Raw genomic sequence first — 15,958 nt, 5'->3', positions numbered from 1 at the left:
TGAAAGAATTCTGATAGGCAGAAGTTCTGCAATATGGCTGAGTGACATTCCAGTCATGAGTGCTACCAGATGCCAGTATAGCATAAGGGAAGGCATGGAAAAGTGGCACCATGGATGCAACTTCGTCTAAGCATTTGCCAAAAAAAATCTGTAAAATAATGCAATGGAAGCAACATTCCTTCTTACTTGCAGAGGAGATAGTTTATTTGTAATGGCAGGGTTGTTAATAATTCTAACAGCTTTGTTCTGAATTTTGTCAAGTTATTTTAATGCAACCTCTCCACATCCATTCCACAAGGGTGAGCAATATTCAAGCCGAGAGCGCAGATAACTCTTATAAATTATAGCTAACTGCTCATCAGCGAATAAGTTACGGACTCTGTACAATAATCCAAGTTTCTTTGAGCCGGTTTTAGCAAGTGATTTAACATGAGAGGTCCAGCTGAGGGCACTGTTAAGTGAGACGCAAGGATTTTAATACTTTTGGAGATAGGAATATTAGTAGCACTGAAGGTAATGTACGAATCTGGCAATATCTGTCTATTAGTAAATCGTATATATTTAGTTTTACTAGCATTAAAAGAGACAAGGTTGTTTTGTCCCCATTCACTGATCCCAGATAGGTCTTGATTTATGGAGATGGCTGTACTGAGTTGAGAGGTAGAGATATTAGACTCTGTAAATGGGTGTCTGAGTGTGAATGAACTATGTAGTGTTGAGTCATCTGCGTATGAGTGGATGGGATTGTGGGTGACAGATAAAAGATCAGTAATATGAACCAGGAATAGGGTTGGCGCCAGAACTGACCCCTGCGGCGCGCCGGCATTACCTGAGTGGAAATTGGAATATACATCATCTACTTTTACTCTTATTTTCCTGTCACTAAGATATGTAGAAATCAAAGGAACAATAGACGTTAGTCCATAGCAAGGGAGTTTGAACAGCAGGGAATGGTGTCATACTCTGCCGAAAGCTTTAGAAATATCAAGAGCTTCTGCATGAGTTTCTCCATGTAGATCAAGTGACTGATGGATGGTATGAGTTAGGAGATTGAGTACGTCAATGGCGGATCTTTCGCGGCGAAAACCATATTGTCTATCACTAATTAAGTTGTTGGATTCAAGATGTTTAACAATGTGCTTATTAATTAAAGTTTCAAATACCTTACCAAGACAAGATGTGACAGCTACTGGTCTGTAATCAGAGGGGTCAGAGGAACTTCCTTTCTTCGGAACTGGGTGGATATTGGCTTCTTTCCATGAATATGGGAATAAAGAATTACGTATGCATAGTCTGAATAATTTAGCTAGAACAGAGGCAAGTTCAGGGGAACACTTTTTCAAAACAATTGGAGGAATTCCATCTGGGCCTGGAGCTTTGTTGGTAGGTAACTTGTCTAGGATGGATTTTACCTATCTTGTGTGTATTTTAAGTGGGGCAATTTTGGGAGAGTCAAGTTCTAGTACCGGGGCATTCTGGCTGGTATCATCTGTGGTAGAGTTTCTGGCAAATGTACTGGCAAAAATATCCGCTTTCCCACACGGGTCATTTGTAATGTTGCCATCTGAAGATTTTAGTGGACGGACGGAAGATGACTTGTTAAAGTTATTATTGAAAGAATGAAGAGTTGACCAGAATATTCTATTGTCATTAGGGATGTTAAGTAGTTTTGATGCTTGCTTTTGAAGAAAGTTTGATTTAGCTAGATTTAATACAGCTTTTGCATGATTTCTAGCAATTTCAAATTGAGAGAGTGATTCAGATGTTTTTAAGTAAGAGTTATATGCTAATGACTTTTGGGCTGTTGCTCTGGCACAGTTGCCAGCAAACCATTTTGGAGAGTTCGATCCTTTAGTGAACTGTTGACTTGGTATAAATAAATCCATACCAGCTAGTATTAAGTCACAAATGTGGGACTGGGTAGAATTGGGATCACTAGAGATTAAAGACTGCCATAGATTGTCAGCAAGATAATTTCTAAATCCATCCCAGTTTGCCCTATCAAAGTGCTATTGGGTCACCCTGACAGGTTCGAACGGGGAGGTGTGGGGGGTAACTAATGAGGCTTTGATGAGATTGTGGTCAGAGGATCCAAGTGGTGACAGTACCTTTATCCTGTATTGATCTGGATTATCTGTCAAGAATAAATCCAAGAGATGGGCATTATGGTCAGGATTATCAGGTATTCTGGTCGGTTGCTTTACCATACATTAAAAGATTCTGCAAACAGCTTGCACTCTAGACCAGCGTCGTCAGTCCTGGCAGAATGCAAAAACTATTCAATATTATGTATGTTAAAATCACCTAAAATGGTAATTTCGGTCCTAAGGGCAAGGTTAAGGTTACTCAACTGTGTGGATATGGAATAAAATACACTGGGTTCCACAGAAGCATTGGGGGAGCGATAAACTACACAAATATATTTAGTAATATTTTGACAATTTAGTTTATATAATGAGTAATCAAAACTGGTACAAAAATACAGGTCTTTCTAAGTGGTGATGTAATGTGAAATACATAAAAGGTGGAAGTTTCGTATTTCCAAGACAGGCTATAATGTTGACACAATTAATTAAGGCTCTTTGCTACACTCCAAAAAATTCTGTCAGTATCAGTTCCAATTCATGTATAAAAGTGGAAAAAAGAGAGAGAGAGAGAGAGAGAGAGAGAGAGAGAGAAGGGGGGGGGAAGAGCGTTGGTGGTGTAGGGAGGCACTGTCTGATGAAGTAGGTGGAACATTGAGGCAGGGATCAGTGCGATGAGGGAAGGGTGAGAGGGAGAAGGAAAGCAAGGAGGTTGAGAAGTAAGAATCTGGAAGGGAGGGGTGGGAATAGGGTGGACTCTCTCGTGTGTGTGTGTGTGTGAGAGAGAGAGAGAGAGAGAGAGAGAGAGAGAGAGAGAGTTGGAGGGGATGTGGGGGGTGGAGTGAGTGGGTGGGGTGGGTGTGTGTGGGTGGGTGGGGTGGTATGAGGTGGCTCAGGTGGGCCAACAACCAGCCTGGATTAAAACACATCCCCGCACTGCCGCCGTCCAACATGATAGTAATGACCTGCCATCACTCACACCACACTCACTACCTCACTATCTCACACACTCGCTTTAATCACACCACACTCATACATTCAGTTTACTCACACCACACTCACTCACACCCTTGCTTTAATCACACCACACTCACTCACAGCCTTTTTTAAGTCACACCACAATCATACACTCAATATCCTCACAGCACATTCACTCATACTCTCACTTTAACTGCACCACACTCACTCACACACTCACTTTAATCGCACCACACTCACTCTCACACACTCGCTTTAATTACACCACACTCACTCACACACTCACTTTAATCAACCACACTCACTCACACCCTTGCATTATTACAACATACTCACTTTAAATACACCACACTCTCTCACTCACTCACACTAACTCACACTCGCTTTAATTACGAGATAATCACTCACACCCTCGTTTTAATTTCACCACACTCACTCACACTATCTCACTCACTGAATCACACCCTTACTTTATGACCAAACCCCTACAGGATCCCCTTTTATATTAACATTCTCCTTCAGATTCACCCTTACATTACATCCTCTGTGACTTGCCCTTTAATCACATCCCTTTGTGTCCTTTTATACTGGAACTCAGCCTTTATTTCACAGCATTCCTTCAGACTCCTATGCTCACACCATACTCCCTGCCCTTTAATAACCACGTCCTTTAGGCTCACTTTATGCCACATTTCAATTACAACACCCCTTTAAATTCCCTATATATCCACAACAACACAACCCTCTATACTTCCACGACCAAGCCACAATTACATCCACACAGCCACCCCCTCCATAACCACTCAAAACATCTACAACTTCCATCCTTCATATCTCCATCTACCACAACTACCACTCACTCCAAAACTGTCACTACATCATCACCAGGTCCTACCAGCCTCAACCACAGCTACCTGACCCAGCCAAATCTACTACCACCCCCACCACTAACCTCCATTACTTTCACCCTACAGCAAAACAACAACTACTTTCTACACCTACATCTACATCCACCACCCACTTCACAACCACCACCCACTCCACAATCACCACCCACTCCACAATCACCACACACTCCAACACCACCACCACCCACTTCACAATCACCACCCACTCCACAATCACCACCCACTCCACAATCACCACCCACTTCACAACCACCACCCACTTCACAATCACCACCCACTTCACAATCACCACCCACTCCACAAGCACCACCCACTCCACAACCACCACACACTCCAACACCACCACCACCCACTTCACAATCACCACCCACTCCACAATCACTATCCACTCCACAATCACCACCCACTCCACAATCACCACCCACTTCACAACCACCACCCACTTCACAATCACCACCCACTCCACAAGCACCAACCACTCCACAATCACCACTACCCACTCCACAACCACCACCCACTCCAACACAACCACCACCCACTCCACAACCACCACCCACTTCACAATCACCACCCACTTCACAACCATCACCCACTCTACAACCACCACCCACTCCACAATCACCACCCACTCCACAACCACCACCCACTCCACAATCACCACCCACTCCACAATCACCACCCACTCCACAATCACCACCCACTTCACAACCACCACCCACTTCACAACCATCACCCACTCTACAACCACCACCCACTCCACAATCACCACCCACTCCACAACCACCACCCACTCCACAATCACCACCACCCACTCCACAACTACCAACCACTCCACAACCACCACCCACTCGACAAACACCATCCACTCGACAACCACCACCGACTCCATAACAATTCCCTTCCTCTCAACTACGATCCTGCAGAGCTCTTCACAAGGCATCATGAATTATTTCCAATTATAACTTTTAAACCCCTTACTATGTGAAGGTGTCTCCGGAGGCCTGTCCTTGCCCCCCCCCCCTCTCTCTTTCTGTCTCTCTGTTATTATTATTATTATTATTATTATTATTATTATTATTATTATTATTATCATTACTGCTACAACTACTACTACTAATACTACTACTTTTTACTACTACTACTACTACATCATCATCTAATTATTATTATTATTATCATTATTATTATTATTATTATTATTATTATTACTATTACAATGATTATTATTATTATATTATTATCATTATTATTATTATTACTGCTACGAGCCCGTCCACCTGCCCATCGCTGACGAAACTGACGATATATTTGCAACACATTTTCCGGTCAATTAGCCACTACACACCGGCCAGGTACAAACAGTAATTAACATCTTCACTTTATATTACACCTGTTGGCACTTGCTATTTGGTAACTCTCACTGCGCCTCAGAGTGATTAGAGAGATAGATAGATAGATAGACATAGATAGACAGATGGTTAGATAGCTAGACAGATAGATTGATATATAAATAGACAGATGGATGGATGGACGGAGATACAGAGAGACAGATAGGGTATATGGGTAGATAGATACAGACATGTAGATAATTACTACGTTCTTAACTGACAAAATGATCCGCACATCCTTTCCAGTTCAGTTGATGGCCAAGTGTAGTCAAGTCTGAAGGGTAAAACTGACTATACTCCATTTCACCAAGTTTGGCACCATCAGTGATGTCCTTAACGCCTGTAGCGTTGATGTAAAACCTCAGCACTAGGTAAAACTCTTTGTTTTACCTTGAGAACCAATATATAAGGGCAATACAAAAAGATATATCCAGTTCTGAGGACCTGTATCAAAGCTACAGGTGTTTAGGACATCACTGATGGTGCCAGACTCGGTGAAATGGAGTAGAGTAACCAAGGAGTCTCATTCGTACATCATAACCAAGACACATTTAATTCAAGCAATCACAACTTAGCAGTCTAGTACTGGAAGTGGCCGTCAGATGAAAGGACATTAAAATGTGGTTACGGTCTGGCCATGTGGTGAGGATGGAGGGTGAGGGACTAACTAGGAGTGTATGTCAGTGAAGTGGAGGGGTGGAGAGGGAGGGGAGACCGAGGACAAGATGGACGGATGGAGTAGAGAGGTATATGCAGGTGGGTGTACACTGGATCTCAAAAGTACCGGTGCACAGGGGGTGCGATGCCTACCGAAAGGGTTCGAACAACTGCTGACATTACCAACGTCTCATTGTGTATCATCAGTGTCTGTCTATATAAACATTACATTTGCTATATGTCTGCAAGAGGATATTGCTAGTTGGTAATATATAACACCTCCCGACATCAGGGCTACCAACGTGTGGTAGGTCGGATACTAATATTTCAGTGACCTTCGTTCTGTGGTCCCAAATGTTGCACGCCTGTTGTGCACCGATACTTTTGTGACCCACTGTACACCGATACTTTTGTGACTCACTGTACGCTGGGGGGACGGCAGTGAAATGGCAGGGACGGGGCGATAAGGTGGAGATTTGTTTGTGGCCTCCCCTTACGGGATTAAGACGTCTGGCCATAGACTAACTGACAGTTACAAATGAGGTACACAGTCAAAATATTTTCCATGATCAGGCAATTCCTAGTGACCACGGACTCCTGCCGACACGAAAATATCCAACCTCAAGGTTCCAATGTGCATGCAAACTAGGCACCTTACCCGAGAGCGCACACTATCAATGTGTGTGTGTGTGTGTGTGTGTGTGTGTGTGTGTGTGTGTGTGTGTGTGTGTGTGTGTGTGTGTGTGTGTGTGTGTGTGTGTGTGTGTGTGTGTGTGTGTGTGTGTGTGTGTGTGTGTGTGTGTGTGTGTGTGTGTGTGTGTGTGTGTGTGTGTGTGTGTGTGTGTGTGTGTGTGTGTGTGTGTGTGTGTGTGTGTGTGTGTGTGTGTGTGTGTGTGTGTGTGTGTGTGTGTGTGTGTGTGTGTGTGTGTGTGTGTGTGTGTGTGTGTGTGTGTGTGTGTGTGTGTGTGTGTGTGTGTGTGTGTGTGTGTGTGTGTGTGTGTGTGTGTGTGTGTGTGTGTGTGTGTGTGTGTGTGTGTGTGTGTGTGTGTGTGTGTGTGTGTGTGTGTGTGTGTGTGTGTGTGTGTGTGTGTGTGTGTGTGTGTGTGTGTGTGTGTGTGTGTGTGTGTGTGTGTGTGTGTGTGTGTGTGTGTGTGTGTGTGTGTGTGTGTGTGTGTGTGTGTGTGTGTGTGTGTGTACCTCTCGTCCCCCAGCATCAGGGCACTCCATAGCTCCAACCACCACCTCCCTAACGACGGGGACCCCAAACAAGCGGTGCCTGTTACTTCCATAAATACCCCTTATGGTCTATAACTGCTCAGGCGTTACTCGCAAAACTCCCGCCCCTGCTTAAAACTTCCACGCCCATAATTCCCCATGCAAGTGTCGTCATTTATAACAACTATTCCGGGTTACGGTGGCGGGGCAATTCCTGGGCCAGTTTATATCCGGGTTATGTTCTTGAGGATGATGGCTAGTGGCGGCCAAGCTAAATACTGCCGCTAGGGGGCTTCAGGAGACGGGAGTTTGAAGATAAAAGATGCTATACTCTTTCTACTCTAACCTGACCTAAAAGCGACATCCCTCAGTCTTCAATGCTGGTAGTAGCATGAAATTAATACTTGAATATGATGCCTGTCACGAAGAAGTGATCTAGAACAGATGTGGAGACGTAGTATTGTCTTTTTCTTCCACTGAGGTACGTGTCATAAGTTGCAAAGGCGAATGAATAGGTCAAGTTAAGGTGAACGGAACATAAGTTTGTTCAAGAGGTGGGGGAAGCAACGGGTGGGTGGGTAGGTTAAAGGAAAAGAGCTTAAGGGGTTAGGGGGAGGTTGATAATAGCTAATTTTATGCTTCTTAACTGCATGGTCGTTACGGCAAACAAAATAAAATCAAGTTTCAATCTACCCCTTAGAAAACGAATCCCATTAGCCTATACTCCTTATGCCTTAACTTGGTCCAGAGTTTTATCCCTTTGCAGCTTATTTCATGCAACTCAGTGGGAGAAAAAATGACAATACTATAGCTCTACATCTTTTTCATAGCACTTCTTCATGACTAGCATCATAATTTTGTGTTAATCTTTTGCTACAACTCAGCATTCTGGGTGGAGACGGCAATTTTAAACCAAGTTACAAGAAAAGTGTCATTGTTGGTTTATATTCAGGTCCAAAATTTCAATGCTCAGTGAGAAAAGACAAGGTGGACACAAATTAACTCCACCAGTCTGACCGGCTAGAGATTCGAACTCGAGTCTTCTCACTTGCGAACTGGAAGTGGGTATGGAGTACGTATGGGTGTAGGAGAGATGGGGTACTGGAGGAAGGAAGGGGGAAGAAGTTGATGCGTAGTAGGTAAAGGGGTAGGTGAGCAGGGAGGCAGGGGGAGGTGGAGGAAAGGGGAAGAGAGAAAGGAGAGATGGACGGGAGGGGGGCAGGGAAATGGAATGGGTATGGAACTATGGAAGCAAGGAAATGGGGGAGATGGAGGGGAGGGGATGAAGGGAAAGGAAGATGGAGGGGAGGGGGCAAGGAGACGGGAGGGGAGGGAGGTTGAGAGAGCTCAGTAACAAGACGATAATGAGAAAACTTGAGGGATTTATCAATGTGGAGGACGGGGTAGGAAATCCTGGAGCGATTTACTTGGGTATTATGTAAACACGGGCAGCTGGGGCCCCGGGGAACATGCAGGATTGGCGGCGACGGTGACGGACGGAGGCCCTGATGAGTGGCCGGGGGGAAGAGGGGGGGAGGAAGCGGGGAAGACTGGGAGATGAAAGGGGACGGGGAGAGGGGAGGAGGAGGGGATGGGGGAAGGGAAGAGGGGAGGAGGAGGGGATGGGGGAAGGGAAGAGGAGGAGGAGGAGGGGGAGCGGAAGAGACAAGAAGAAGGAGGGGGAGGGAAAGAGGAGAAGGAAGGAGAGGGGGAAGTGAAAAAGGGAGGATGAAAGACGCAGACCCTGATGCGTGGATGGGGTGGGGGGATGGGAGGAAATGAGGCAAGGGAGAGGCAAGGAAGCGAAGAGATGTGGAGGGAGATGGAAGGGGAAGAAAATGGGAGAAAAGAGGGCGACGGAGACGAAAGGGGGTGAATGAGAGGGAGAGGTGGGAAGGGGAGAGAGGAGGGAAAAACGGGAGGGGGAGGGAGAAAAAGAAGGGGAGGGGGGAGGGAGAAATGAAGTGGAGGGGGAGGGAAAAAAGAAGGAGAGTGTCAGGCAAGGAGGGGAAGGGGAAGAGGAAGGGGAGAGGAGGTGGAGGGAGGAAAGGGGATTGGGAGAGGGAGGGTGCACTTTCATAGGACGGTGACAGACAGACAGAATAAGGGTATGAGGTAAGCGAGTGAATAAATGAAGGTGGGAGAGTGGGACAGGAGAGGGGAGGAAGATGATACAAGGCAGGAGATGATGACAGGAGGTAGGAGAAGAGGGCAGGAGGAAGGAGAAGAGGGCAGGAGGAAGGAGAAGAGGGTAGGAGGAAAAGACAAATTAAAGATCCCGACCTTTATTCCTAAGAAAATGAAGCAGCATCACATTCGCGTCTACAAGAAATAAAATACGAACATAAGAGGAAGTGCTTTTTCCTCTTCTTTCTGTCTACCTATTTTTCCTTCTATCTATCCATCAATCTATCAATCTTTCATTTTTTTTTTTTTTAACAACTGGAGGAATCTCGGACTTTTAAGATTACAAGTACAATACATTCTATATATTTAAAAAATGAGCGAAAAATCCAGACAATCATCCAAAGGCAAACGGAGAAGCAGCAGCAGCATCACGTTCGAGTTTACAGGAAATAAAATACAAACACAGCAGCGAGCCCATGAGGCAGGATGTTGCTGGGTTTACGCTGCATTTCCCGCCAAAAATCTCGTTCGCCTCCCCACCGCCGCGACCTAAATAGTACCCAGGAAAATTCTGGACGTTTCGGCAAAATTCCTGCGCGTTTCTATGAAGATCCAAATTGCTTCGGCGAAACCACCCTAATCGTTTCCGCCGAGGCCGAAAGAGATGACCCCGCGTATTCCCCACGTGAGAGTAAGACTGTTTACCAAATGACTTGAGAGATAATTCCTAACACCTGTGCCTTACAGATTTATTCTGTATTTTATTGATGCAAATGATGTCGATAGTAGAAAGATAAAATTAAAGCGACAGAATACTGAGACGTACTGTACATAGATAATAAATCGCTCAGGAAACGGTGCTACATCTGCAAAGCCACCTAAAATACAACCCAAAGACGGATACCCACTATTACAGGACTTGTCCCCCCCCCTTTCTCTCTCTCTCTCTCTCTCTCTCTCTCTCGCAATTTTAATATCAGATCTCTGGTATTTCATCCTCAAAAATTTTAATAATTAAAAATCAACACCAGTATACGGACAATTACTAATGAATTTATGGGTGATAATGGTCTCTCTTAACTGGCCCACAAAGTCATCAGTAACAGTAGCTACGTAACGGCTGAGATTTGGACCCTTGTTGATGTACCATTTTTTATTTGGAATTTCTTACTTGGAATTTCTATCAGTTCCTAAGTAATGCCTCTTCCTCTTGCGACACACTGTACAACAGCAATACTAATAATACTAGTACTATAACATACTGATTGCTAATGATAGCTACTACCGCCACACCCCAACCCCCACCACCAATCAGCCCCACCCCACTCACACCATCACCACTACCATCATTACCAACCACCACCAGCAGCAGCACCACACCGCTACCACCATCACCAACCATCACCCTACCACCACCACCACTACCAGTATCACCAGCCACCGCCCTCCCACTACCACCACTACTATCATAACCAACAACCACACCCTCACCCTCCCACCATCGCCACCTGAACAGCGACTGGGACCGCAGGAGTGCCGCAGGTAAACACAAGTAAAGCGTCCTTTTTACGGTATTGGGTGGATGCTGACTGTCGAGGTTTCTCTCTCTCTCTCTCTCTCTTTCTAGTAGTTTAGCCACTCTCATAGCAGCTGCCTAGCATGGGCCAACTAGCATATTGCAGTAATCCTCTTATGTTTTTTATGTCGAGTCACCATTCTGAAATCATCATCGTCAAATCACCTTTCTGTAATCATCATCGCAGGATCACCATTTAGTAATCATCATTGCTGCATCACCTCCCTGCAAATATCATTGTCGCGTCACTTTTCTGTAAACATCATCGTCGCATCACATTTCGGCAATTCTCATTGTCGCATCACCTTTCTGCAATCATTGTCGTCGCATCACCTTTCTGCAATCATCATCATCCCATCACCTTTCTGCAATCATCATCGTCCCATCACCATTTCGCAATCATCATCGCTGCACCAACTTTCTACAATCATCATCGTCACGTCACCTTTCTGTGGTCATCATCATCGCGTCATCTTTCTGTAAACATCATCACGCCACCCTCCTCCTAATTCCTCTTTCTCAGGCGACTCTCCATTATTCTCTCCATTAAACCAAAAGAAAATATACCTCACAAAGGGCGCCCACAGCTAACGCCACTAACCGCCGCCAAAGGGCCAGGGCTGTGTGGGCAGGAGACAGATGACGCCTTAATGCACAGTTTTGGCGAGGTAATCAAATCCACTCCATTGTTTGCGGGACAATCAGGGCGCTAAGGGATCTGCGAATTTCTCCGGCCATCTCCGAGAAATGGTGGTACGGTACTTTATTATTTATTTATTTATTTACTTATTATTATTATTATTATTATTATTATTGCAAAAGTGGTACACAGAATGGAAATTTGTCACCGGATTCAAGACGTTCACCGCTTCGGTACAATAAGGATTTTTATGAAATTCCTATTTTTTCCACTCGACCTCATGCAACCTCGGAATGGCCTTTGATATTGGGATGGTTAATAGATCGCTTATATTTGACCTTTGATACTGTAATGGTTAACAGAGCGCTTATACGTTTTGACGTCTGGTACTGGGATAGTTAACAGATTATTTTCATTTTTGTCTCGTGAAAGCGACGAAGATGAAGCTAGCGGAGTTTTTCGAAGGCCTGACTGATGATGCTAACGGCGACGATGATTAATGATGAGTCAGTTAATAATGTCCACCTCACTCATATGTTCTTCTTTGTTTTCCTTCTCCAGTTTCTACACAGTAACTACCCACTGCCTAGACACAGTGAGATAGCATGATAATTGTTAGTCAGGTCGCAAAGAATAGAATAAATTAATTCTCTCTCTCCCTCCCTCTCTCTCTCTCACTTATTTATCCATCTATCTATCAGTCCCTACCTCTCCTTCCAGCCATCCCTCTTTATAAAATATCTCTGTGCTCAATATCTCTCTCGTACTCCGGTCACGGCCACCAGCAACGCGGTACTGATGGTCGGGTATTTTTCTCACTTCATAGCGTATTTGGACCTACTGGTGAAGGGGGGGGAAAAGGCTGGTAGGGGTCAGGGGGTGAGGGTGGGGAGAGGAAGGGAAGGGGTTGAGGGGAGTGGAGGAGGGGGATTTTAGAAAGAGGAAGAAGTAGTGTGAGAGAGAAGGAAAGGGACTGAGGAGGAGGAAGAAAAAGGAATGAATGTGTTAGGGAGGAATGGAAACAAATAGATGACAGTGAAAGTGGCCATAAATCAAACCATCAATTGTTTGCAGTAATTTTCCCGGCTCTAGTTTAGTCATCAGGAATAAAATGAACATTTCTGAGACGAGTGGTTTCTCGGGAATGTCCTCTGCCTTCTTGTTATGGCTGTTTCTTCTATAACTCAGGGTAGCAAAGAAATTCCGTGTCAAAATCAGTTATCTTCAAGCACGCACTACGAGGTGGAAGCAGCGGCAGGAGGTCTTTGCAATGTGTGGCTCGATTTGGCTGGCTGGGGTTGATAAGCTGGCCCGGCAATAAAATGGTGCAGGAAAGATGGATCACAGCTGGAGTGTGGTTATAAAAGAAGTGTGAGGGTTGCACAGTGGTAGTAACACCAGAAGAGGTCAAGGCGGTAACAGAAGTAGAAGTACAAGTAGTAGTAGTAGTAGTAACGGTGGTGATGGTGGTGGTGGTGGTGGTGGTGGTGGTGGTGGTGGTGGTGGTGGTGGTGGTGGTAGTAGTAGTAGTAGTAGTAGTAGTAGTAGTAGTAGTAGTAGTAGTAGTAGTAATAGCAGTAGTAGTAGTAGCAGCAATCGAAGTACCGTGGTAACAGTAGTAGTTATGGCAGTAGTAAGTGTTAGTGGTATCAGTAAAAACCACATGAAGAACTCGAAGACACTAACACCAAATACGTGAGCTACAATAAAGACTGAAATATCCACTTACTAAACTGCATCTCTAACTACACGATCAGCAAACACCCGGCCATTACATCACAGGCAGACTCAAATATTACCTTGCTCAGATATTTCAGCAAGATTATATTCCTCGCCTCGTATGTTAAAGACCCGACCCCCAGGCATCATAAAATTGGGGACACTGAATATCGCAGACCATTATTCCAAGTGCTGGTTATTGGGGGTGAGGGGGAGGGGTGAAAGAGGGAGGGAGAGGGGTGAAGGAAAGGGCAAGGTGTGGAAGAGTGAGGAGAGAGGGGTGAAGGAAATGATAAGGTGCTGAAGGAACAGAGGGTGGGATGACGGGGAGGAGTGGAGGTGAGGGAAAAGTATGTAAAGAAGGGAATGTGTAGAGAGATTGTGGAGGTGCGGAAAGATGAGGGAGGTGTGAGGGGAAGGGGGAGGTGCGACGGGAAGGGGAAAGTGTGGAGAGAAGGGGGAAGGTGTGGAGGGAAAGGGGGAGATGTGGAAGAGAGAAGGGGAAGCAGTGAGGGAGTGGTGGGCGAGGGGTAGGGAGAGTAACAGAGATTTGGTTAATTTAGTTATCTGCAAATGAGGCATTTTGGAGAAGGGATGAGGGGTATGAGAAGGGGAGAGACACAGCTACAAGAAAGAGGGCGGAAGAGGAAAAAGGGTGAGAGGTATGTATAAAGGGATGTAGGGGGGGGGATTTGAGAGATGTGAGGCGGTAGTGTGAGGGAAGGGGAGGGGAGATGCTGCAGGCGAATGTGTGTGGGTGTGGGTGTGAGGGATGGAGTTGGGGGGGGGGGAAGAGAGAGGTGTAAGGGAATGAAGGGGAAGATGAGACAGACGAAGATGTGAGGGGGAGAGGGTGGGAGGGGGGATAAGGAGTGAGGGGGTTGCTGGGAGGTGAAATGAGAGGGATAAGGAGGGGAGAGGGGGGAGGTGACGAGGTGCAGGTGGTGAGGATCAGGGAAGACTTAGACTGGCGAAAAGTTGGACCATTACACAGGGGAGGGGGGAGTGGAGGGGGGGAAAGGCTAGGGTCAATCAGAGTAGGGGGGAGGGAGGGGGAGAACATGCACTCCTATCACTCCCTCTGTCCCCTCATCTCACTCCTCAAGCTCTTCGCCAACACCTATTACTCTCTCCCTCTCTCTCTCTCTCTCTCTCAGGAAGGGCAGGTGGCTGAATCTCCCTCAATCTCACACACGAATCAACTTAGTCTACCCATTAAAGGACACATCTACGGCACTGTCCACTTTCTGTCCCATTACTCTTCCATTCCGCCATATTCTGTCTATATATGTCCATTTACTGTCCTATTCTGACCCATTACTCGCTTATTCTACCCTATTTTGTCCATTAAGTCGCCTCTTGTCCTTTTATTACCCAACTTTTTCCATTACTGTCGTATTTTGTGTGTTTTCAGTCTCATTTCTCCCTTTACACTCCCATTTTGTCCATATACTGTCATACTGTCTCCTTTTACACTCACATTATCCACATTTAATGTCCTACATTCTCCCTTTACACTCCCTTTCCGTCCCTTTAAAGTCCTCTATTCATTTACTGTCATCTGTCCTCTTGCAGTTTATTATCTCCCTTTACTGCCAATTTCCGTTTCCTTCACTTCCTTCTTTCATTTACCTGGTACCTAATCAACCCCTCAACCCTTTTCTTCATCCTCTTCCACCTCATCCACACAGCTCTATCCCATCAACCCAACCCCTTACATTATTTCAACGCATCCCATCCACCTGACTTTCATTCCTCACCCCACCTCTTCACTTTCACCCACACCCCATCAACACCACCCCACCACAACCCCGTCAACCCCACCCAGGTCTCCTCCTTCACGGCCCCATTTAAGGCTTTCATTAAAATTAGCTTCTTAATGGACCGAGCTTTTGCCTTGATTACCTTCCAGTTAGTGAGTGACGGGGCGGGGCGGGGCGGGGTTGAGTGATGGGGTGGGGTGATGAGGTGGGATGATGGGGCGGGGCGATGGTAATGCGCAGAGTGAAGATGTGGGTTGGGGCATGGAATAATGTCGAAAATGTGAAGCAGGAGTGAAACTAAAACGGTGACGAGGAAGGTGTGGGTATGAGAATGATGCGTGAGGCAAGAAAAGGCGGTAGGTGAGGCATGGAAAAGCAGGTGCAAGTGTTATAAAGACGTGTGAGGCTGGTGTGGATGTGACAGTGGAGTAAGGAACGCGAGGGTGAGGCTGAGAATGGCAGACGTGGGTGTAAGGGAAGTGTGGGGCAGGTGTGGGTGAGGCAGGAAAAGGCAGGTGTTGGTGAGCCTCAAGGGACGACACGGTGACTAGAGAAACAGGCAGGTGGCTCGGCAGGTAATCACTGAGATGGTGTTCCAGCCTCACTCTATCCTACACAGGCTTACCTTCCTCTCACTCCACCCACTCTCCTCCACTGTCTCCTCTTCCTGCCTCTCCCTTTATTTCCTCCTGTCTTACCTCCTACCACAGCTATACCCGTCTCAATCCACCCTGCCCCCTACCCCACCCCTCTCTGTCAGTCCACCCTACCTCCTTCCTCCTACGTCTCACTCCACCCTGACACACCCACTCCTATTTCCCTTCATCCCGCCTCAGCCATCCCCGTCTCACCCACCCCATCTCATTCAATCCTACCTCATCAGCTCTCTCTTGCCTTCATCAC

The 15,958-nt window shown here is 46.0% G+C and overlaps 1 protein-coding gene across 1 annotated transcript in view; it reads right to left on the bottom strand.

Annotated features, from left to right (window-relative positions):
• The window catches only part of Lar (tyrosine-protein phosphatase Lar), a 608,447-nt gene that overhangs the window by 87,661 nt on the left and 504,828 nt on the right, over window positions 1-15,958 (bottom strand). The gene's annotated exons all lie outside the window — the stretch shown is intronic.

The sequence above is a fragment of the Coenobita brevimanus genome, chromosome 5 (assembly GCF_032717465.1).
Source record: "Coenobita brevimanus isolate Jiangsu-jjx chromosome 5, ASM3271746v2, whole genome shotgun sequence".
Lineage (NCBI taxonomy): Eukaryota > Metazoa > Arthropoda > Malacostraca > Decapoda > Coenobitidae > Coenobita > Coenobita brevimanus.
This window is presented reverse-complemented; position numbering and strand designations above follow the sequence as displayed.